This window comes from Jaculus jaculus, chromosome 11 (genome assembly GCF_020740685.1).
Source record: "Jaculus jaculus isolate mJacJac1 chromosome 11, mJacJac1.mat.Y.cur, whole genome shotgun sequence".
NCBI classification, from domain to species: domain Eukaryota; kingdom Metazoa; phylum Chordata; class Mammalia; order Rodentia; family Dipodidae; genus Jaculus; species Jaculus jaculus.
Genome location: NC_059112.1, coordinates 29,971,552 through 29,979,640, shown reverse-complemented (window position 1 = coordinate 29,979,640; position 8,089 = coordinate 29,971,552).

Here is an 8,089-nt window from a genome sequence, read left to right as displayed (position 1 = left end):
GAAGGATTTTGTCCAAATTACAATCTGTTCATGCACTAAAATTCTCAAAAACATTCTGTATCTAAAAGAGAGCAACTAAAAGGCTATCATGGATCCTGATATAGTAGATTGTGTAAATGTTTATGAAATATTCAACATTGTAAAATATAGTCCATGGATTAGCTTGCTAAATATACACATTATTGCCTGCCTACTTTGTTTTCCAGCAAAACAAATCATCTCCTATGTGAATAAAATTTTAGATGAGCTGTAGAAATAGACTAACCTGGTACCCCAGCATAAGAAATGAGCATAGGAAATAGGAAGACAAGAATTTGTGAAAAAAATATATAATTGGAAAATAGTGTTAGAGCTATTTGGATTTTCAGATCAGTTCTGCTGGAGGGTAAGACAGAGCTGGCTGCATTTTACATTCCAGAAGGAATACTGTCACAGTTTTCTGTTAGAAGATTCCAGTGTGATGGAAGGCTACAACTGTATTTGTAAAATAGGTTTTTCATCTGATTCTCCAGTGCCTCTGGATTTTTCATAAGCTACTTAAATTCTAATTGTATGTTTTATGGTGAAAGTGTCTAAAATAAATGATCTCTAATTCAAATCTCTGAAAAACAGAGCAAACTGTCATATAATAATTGAAAAGTCCACACTCAAGGAACAACCATGTATGGAGGAAGTTATAAAATGTATGGATTTGATGTATGATTTCCTTTTATTCATTGACTAATGCATTTAGTCACCTTCATAGCAAAAAAAAAAAGGAAAAAAAAGAAAAAAAAGAAAGAAAGAAACCTTTTGGTCTAATATTCTCACGGCTTAAATTTACCTGGCAGTCAATTTCTAGAAGCAATCACCTACCAGTGGTTCATCTGTACTCATGAATGTGTGCTGGCACCTAATCACTAAAGCAATTCCTTTCATTTTTAAAAATAATTACAGCTGTTTTTACTAGAGACATTTCAGTTAAAAGTCACTTCCTATTTCTGTTATAATGTCTCATTTTTCAGCTATTTTCATTTACTTTAAATTTGCAATTGATAGTGGTTTCATTAGAAAATTGCTTAAGTCTCTTTTCCAGTACTGTAAAAAAATAATAGTCATAAGCACTCTAAAGTGCACTCTCTAGGATGCTTCCATCTATGAAAACTCATACTTCTTTAAATTTCAGAATTGTATACCCTAATGAAAAGTTTAAATGGCACAACGAGTGATTGTTAATTAAAGTCTTAAAATAGATGATTTATCACATTAGAAACAAGCATCTCTATATGAGAGTCATAGCAAACTATAAATGGTGGTTGAAGGTAGAAAGTATCTCCCAATGGGCAGGAAGGTGCTGAGTGTGCACACAGGAACATCCACTACTCACAACTCCCTAAATCAGGAGCAGGAACAAGTCTGGTTTTGTATAATTTGTTTTTTTTTTTTTTCAAAACATTTAGACACTGGAGAATCATTTCAATTTGCTGTGCAGTCAACATATATAAGAACACTTGTTCTCACTAATTTGTCAAGCAATAAAAATGTTATTTTCAGAAGCAAGAAAATAATTTCATTATCACAAAAACAGAGTAGTAGATGTAACACATTATAGTTTGGACACTGACTTTTTTATTACTTCCAGTATAATTCTTAATAAACATATATGTGTTAATGTACATGTATTTTTGCGCATTATAACATACATGTATAGTTATGTGTATGGTGTTTCACTGTATTCAGGGACCTTAATTCATAGAATTACTAATTCATATAGATTTCCTATGGGTTTTGTGGGATTAAATATATTGTTATCAGTTCAGAAAATCATGAATGTTCTTCTCACAGTTCTGGAGCCATATGCTTGTCTATCTTAAACAAAGATTCAATATAGATGTGATTACAAACATCAGGGAAATATTTAAGAATTTTAATCTTTGAACTTATGCTTTTCTGTTTTCTGTATGTATTCTAGGTGTTTGGGAAATCTATCTTCTACTAATAGTAGTTTGAGAATTTTTAGTAAGGTTTAACTTTATGAAATACTTCTCTGAGCTTTTGCTCAACCAATTCATAATAGCTAAGAGCTGGACTCAACCCAGATGTATATCATTAGATGAATGGATAGCCAAGATATGGTATATCTACACAATGGAATTATTCACAGAAGTAAGTAAAAATAACACAATGAAATTTGAAGAAAAATGGCCAAACTTGGAGCAGATAATTCTCAGCAAACTCAACCAATTACAAAAAGTTAATTATAGCAAGGTCTCTTGTCTGTAGTTCCTAACCTGAATCTGCCTGAGATGATGACCTACCTAATAAGCATCTCAAGGACTGGACAATGGGGTGGGTGGGGCTGGAGAAGAGGGTAAGGGTGGGAGGGTACACAAAACTGGACCCAAATGGCAATGGTACCATAAAATTCTATATACTAAAAGGCAGACTAAATGGGTGAACATTCAACAGATCTTTACGGAAAAACTTAATCACAGGGCCAAGGAGAGGGGATGATAAAGACTAACCTGAATCTTCACCTGTTTTTCTCTCTCTCTCTCTCTCTTTCTCTCTCTCTATTTCTTTTCTCTTTCTCTTTTATATTATCTATCTATGTCTTCTTTCTGTTCCTTTGGTACTGGCCTATAAAACTCCAAGTACCAGCATGAGTTTAACATCCACAATGAGCTATTGATCAGAGAGACCTACAAGGTTTCCCAAAAGAAGACAAGTTTCTGTCAGAGTACTTGGTGACCCACCAAAGGTTAGTGGTAAGATCCTACTGCCGAAGACACAATGTGCTGTTGGTACAGAACATGGAGTGACTTGGCTGGAATCTGGAAGAGAGTCAGTCCCCAGACAGTTAGCTCCTCTAGTGCCAGAAGGTGCTACATCAGTGACTGGGGGAAAATGACCAACATCTGTCCAAGCTATTTGTGGTCTAAGATACTCAGCAGCAAACAACCTTTTGTGATGCTTACTCAAGTGTAATAGTGGCACACAGCCATGGGGGTAACCAATGGTTCTTGAATTAGCTAATAGATCCACTCAATGGAACAGAACCCTATCCAGAAAATGAAACCACTCTTCATTATCAACTCCCACCAACCATGGACTAGAAGGGGGACTACAGCTATTAAATTCTCTCTAAAATAATAATGGTTATCCCATTTATTTGGTTCTGACTTCACTCTCCACTGGAGAATTGGCTTCTCTTTTTCAGATGGACACAGAACCTGAGGAGAGAATCATCCCATCACATCTCACCAGAGTACCAACTGAAACCATAGAGTAATTGGGGAAATAAGCAAGAGTGCTACTTTCTTGGTGAACCTGGTATGAGCACAAGGGGGAAGAAAATAAACACAGAGAACCCTCAACTCCTACCAAACCAGATATCCAGAGACACAGAGGCTCCCAAGACCTCATCACTGAAGTAGACCTGAAATGAACCCAACATGTCTCAAGGAAATTCACAGAAGAAGGGGTGCAAAGATTGTTTGAGCCATATGTTGGGACATTATGGACAGACATTTTCTTCTCCTCATAAATGAACACCACAAATCATGTCCCACATTCCCCAGTGAGGAGGAGGGTCCCTTCAAAAGGGGAAGAATGGGGAGGAGGTTAACAGTGGTACTAACATGTCTGTGTACACATGTGATCATAAATAATAAAATTATTTCTAAAAATATTAGGCACAGAAAATCATACACAGAAAAACCACATGATACTTATACATACACACCACTATTACACACACACACACACATATTCACAGTCACACCAGACATAAAAAAACAAGCACACACACACATACACACACAGAAAACAAAACAAAACAAAACAGAATTGTTTCAAAAATAAAAAAGAAAACACTCTTAGTAAGAATTATCAAACTTGTTAGTATATGATGGCTTTAATATGATTTTGACATTTTTTATGACTTCACTCAAATGTTGTGATTGATTTAACCATATGATGTATGTAATCCTTTCACCTGTATTAACCCAGAAGCTAGCAATTAAAAAATGTAATAGTTTCATAAATCTTTTTTTTTTTTTGATTTTAGGTTTTTTATTTTTTTTAATGTTTTATTTATTTTTTAAAATTTTATTTATTTATTTGAGACAGAGAGAGAGAGGAGACAGAACGAGAGAGAGAAAGGGAGAGAGACAATGGACACACCATGACATCCAGCCACTGCAATAGAACTTCAGACGCATGAGCCATCTTGTACATCTGGCTTATGTGGGTACCGGGGAATCAAACATGGGTCCTTTAGATTCTCAGGCAAGCGGTTTAACTACTAAGCCCTCTTTCCAGCTCACATTTTTGATTTGTTGATTTTCTTTTCTTGCCTGTGTGTTATTTTATTAGATGACCTGGGATTGGTGAGAAACTAGCAAAAGCATCAAAATGTTAATTTAGAGCCAAAGGTTTTCCAGAGCCTTCTCCCAAATAATAGGAAGGGTTTGGTGGGAGGGGAGGGGAGACGAAGGGGAGGGGAGGAAACAAACACAAAATTAAATCCAATATGAGCGCATACCATAGAAACCTTTGTCCTTGGAGATAGCCTAAAATATATAGCCCTCAAAAGGATGAAGGGGGAGCACCTGGAAAGTAGGGCTCTGGGCTCTTTTGAAGGTGGGATGAAGCCTAAGCCTGAAAGTTGATTTTTGTTTTCATGTATATCTATGTATCCTTCCTATCTTATTTCTGTTCATTCTTTTATGTTGTTAGTTTCCTCTTTTTTTCCCCTTGGTTTTTTTTTTTTTTTTTTTTTTTTTTTGGTTAGGTAGGGTCTCACTCTAGTGCAGGCTGACCTGGATTCACTATGGAGTCTCAGGATGACCTCGAACTCACAGCAATCCTCCTACCTCTGCCTCCCAAGTACTGGGATTAAAGGAGTGTGCAGCCACGCCCAGCAGTTTCCTTATTTTTTTTTTGTTTATTTTTATTTATTTGAAAGTGACAGAGAAAGAGGCAGATAGAGAGAAAGTGAGAGACAGAATGGACCCGCCAGCCACTGCAAACACAAGTGTTCTAGTGCTTCGTCTAGTGCTATATCTCCAGTCCCGTTTCTCCTTTTGCATTTTGAGACAAGGTCTCAGTAAGTTAGAGCCCTGGAAAGGTCTGCTTTCATTGTTCCAAGTTCCCAACAGGCCTTGAACTTGCTGCTATCTTCAGACTCAGCTTACCGTGCAGTTGGGATGATACCCCTATTCTATCTACCCCTTTCCACTTTCCACTTGGTTGTATGAAACAAACTGAGTTCTTCATTTGGCATGGAGGCTTCACAAAATTCCAAAAGAGCATAGTATTTTTGAGTTTATGATGTGGGTAGAAACTCTTCAACAAATTACCCTTGGTTGGCAGGTACCAATACTACCTTCCTCGCAAGTTATGCTGACATATTTCACATGGCTCTTGAGCTGGGCCACCGCTTGACTTGCAGGGTTCATGAAAACCATTTGCATACACATATATACAGCTACAATAAAGAGCATTGCATATTGCTTACACATTTAAGATATTCAATACATAATTGGGGCTAGAATTTGGAAAAATGTTACATTTTACACTTAAAGTAAAAATTGAGGACAGTTAAGCAGCTAATAAACAGGCTATCAAATTAATTTTGTGAAAAGAAATTATGAAATAATCCAAACAATGTATAAAATTTAACTTAATTTATTACTACATATATTTAAACTATAACTTATATTATTAAAGTAGGGAACAATAAGTGATTCATCATACATAAATAATGTAAAAAATGTTGGACTGGAGAGATGGCTCAGTGATTTTGGTTCTTGCTTGAAAAGCCTAATGACCAGGTTTCAATTACATAGTACCAGCATAAATCCACATGCACACATCTGGAGTTCATGTGCAATAGCTGGAAGTTCTGACATGCTTATTCTCATTCTTCCTTTCTCTCTCTCCTTGCAAATAAATAAATAACATTTCAAAAAATTATTCAGAAACTAAATTTATTAGGAAAATAAAATCAGTGAAAAAACAAAGCAAAGATAGAACCTGACACATGAATAATGTGGCAAGTCAGTGCTCTGTTAAAATTTACCCGTCCAACTATACATGATAGGGCTGGAGAGATGGCTTAGCAGTTAAGCACTTGCCTGTGAAGCCTAAGAACCCCGGTTCCAGGCTCGATTCCCCAGGACCCACGTTAGCCAGATGCACAAGGGGGCGCAAGCATCTGGAGTTCGTTTGCAGTGGCTGGAAGCCCTGGCGTGCCCATTCTCTGTCTGTCTCATTCTGCCTCTTTCTCTCTCTGTCTGTTGCTCTTAAATTAACAAATAAGAAAAAAAAATTAAAATAAAAAATATATGCATGATAAATGCAAACAATTTTATTCAAACAGATACAAATGATTTTTAATGATCCCTTCTCTTTTTTATCCTGTTCATCAAATCAGCCATTCCTATTCCATAGCAATGTGAGTTCAAGGTCCTTCTATTAAAACAAAAATGGATAGCTCTATCTAATAAAAATACAACTTTTTTGTTATTTTTACTTACTTATTTAAGAGCAACAGACAGAGAAAGAGAAGGAGGGAGAGAGAGAGAGAGAGAGAGAGAGAGAGAGAGAGAGAGAGAGAGAGAGAGGGAGGGAGGGAGGGAGACAGAGAGAGAGAATAGGCATGCCAGGGCCTCCAGCCACTGCAAAAGAACTCCAGACTCGTGTGCCCCCTTGTGCATCTAGCTAACATGGGTTCTGGGGAATCCAACCTCAAACCTGGGTCCTTTGGCTTCACAAGCAAGCGCTTAACTGCTAAGCTATCTTTCCAGCCCCCAAGTAAAACTTTTTAAAGTAATTTGTTGATCATAAACTAGGTACAACTTTGAATTTTCAATTATCTGACCTTGAGACTGGTGAGGTTTTAGTGACTTTTCTTGTTTGCTTACTGTGGCTTTCTGTGGGTTGGTTACAAATCCTCAACAACCTGTTTAGTTAATAATGTTACTGGAAAATCACCTCTCCAAACTTTACCTCAGACTCTAGAAATACAATCACAGGTGTAGCATGTTTGTATACAGTGCATATTTTTGCATATTTTAACAATATGTGAACAACCTTCTAGGAAATAGTTCTAAGTACTAAAGTGTTGCAAGAGATCCAAGCTCCTTTTATAGGTGATTATATTGTTAAAAAAAAAAAAATCATAGCATTCATTCAAAGGTCTCTTGCACCTGTCTCATCTGTTCTTAGTATTTTGTTTTATTTCATTACTTTTTAAACATGTCTCCTGGTTAGAAATGTATCAGTGTTTGGGGTTTCAGGAAGAGTTTTAGAATTCTAAACCTTGGATTTTTTTAATATTTTATTTTTATTTATTTATTTGAGAGCAACAGACAGAGAGAGAAAGAGGGAGATAGAGATAGACAGAGAATGGGCACGCCAGGGCCTCCAGCCACTGTGTCCTGGGGAACTGAGCCTCAAACCGGGGTCCTTAGGCTTCATAGGCAAGTGCTTAACCACTAAGCCATCTCTCCAGCCCTAAACCTTGGATTTTTAATCTTGCTTAACAAAGAATTGAAATAAACACATTGAGGGGTATAAATTATTACATTTATTCAGGGGAGTTCTGAGGAGTCAGTGAATCATGGGAGGGAGTTGCATATACCCAAGCTGAGATTGGGCATAGAGGAAATGACAAAGAAGTTTTGTTTTTTTTTTTTTCATTGAACTTTAAAAGGAGACTTAATAGAATGGTAATATATGCAAGTAGAAGTACAGATTAATGGGGGTGAGAAGGCCTAAGTAAGGACAGGGGAAGAGATGGGAAGGTGGAGGGAGGGCTAATCAAAATCTAAGAGGATATAAATAAGTCATATGGAAACCTACTTTTCTGGACAATGGGACACCCAGAAGCAATAAGTCATTGTTAGAAAATTTTCAGTACCAGGGATGGGATACCTTTCAGTGAGTTTTTGGCCAAGGAGGTCACTAATGCCCCAAAACATTATAGGGCATTGCCAAGGCCTTGGTTTCCCACCAGGAATAGATAGTAAGACCCTATTGCTAAATAATAATAAATGTGTTATAAAGTCACTGAGACATCCTGCGGGAGCTGATCTGAAAACCT